The following is a 1,062-nucleotide window of genomic DNA, read 5'->3' on the forward strand; positions in this document are numbered from 1 at the left end:
GTGTGTGTTATCCTCTCTGTCACTTAAGTACAAATGGCCTACCTGTGAATTATAAGTAAATCATGGGAGAATGGTATTCCCCACCAGACATTTGCACCCCCTTGTATTATCAAAAGGATTTAATTCAGTCAATTTGTTGAATGGATCATAACTGCTTATATTAAATAAGTTATTTAATTTATGCATTTAGAAATATTTAAAATATAATATGTCATGTTAAACTTATTATAGACAATACAATGTATAAGGACAAAATAATAAATCAAGAGATTTTAAGCTGTTGCATTTATATATTAATATGTAGCAGTACAAGAAGAAAAACAAGTTTTTGATGATTCATAAGTCTGTTTATTTTTTGTGTGGAATGTTGTGATATTTCCTATATCAAGCAGCATTTGTTTTTATCACTAACTTTGTTTTCTCATCAGAATCATCACAGGCCAGATTTGTTGTATAGTAAGTTCTAATTCAAAAATAGACTGGCTTTGCCAGTTTTCCTTCAAAATCATTCCTTTCACCTTCTTGTGACATAGGGAGTATGAACAAGATGTTGATTCTCAGATGAAGAAAGTTCAAATTGTCAGAATATTTACAAGATGGTTTCATATTTTTACCCCCTATAATACGTCCATTTTTGTAAGCCCCCTTTTTTTGATGGTGGAAGAAGCTGACATTCCTTACATATATCAAATGGAGACTGCTAAGTGATTTGTTGGTATTAATCAGGTAATTGTCACTTTACCTGTTTAACCCGTCTTGATCTCATGCTCCAATCAACAGGCTTCCACTGAAATGCATTTATAGCTTTTAAGCTTTATTATTATTATCAATATTTTTTTTTTCTTCCCCCATCACCTTTATTTTTCAGTCGTATATAAACTAAGTGTATCACCAAGTGGTATTCTAAGGGGGTGTATTGCTCAAGAGGCATAAAGTACACATATTTTAATATGTTATTTATTTAAGGTGACTTGGTCTTTGTTAGATTTAAAATTCCACAGTGTGCATTATAATGGAATAGCACAATGTGTTCACTTAATGAATAGTTTACAGTCTTCCTAT

This window comes from Penaeus monodon, chromosome 22, assembly GCF_015228065.2.
Source record: "Penaeus monodon isolate SGIC_2016 chromosome 22, NSTDA_Pmon_1, whole genome shotgun sequence".
Lineage (NCBI taxonomy): Eukaryota > Metazoa > Arthropoda > Malacostraca > Decapoda > Penaeidae > Penaeus > Penaeus monodon.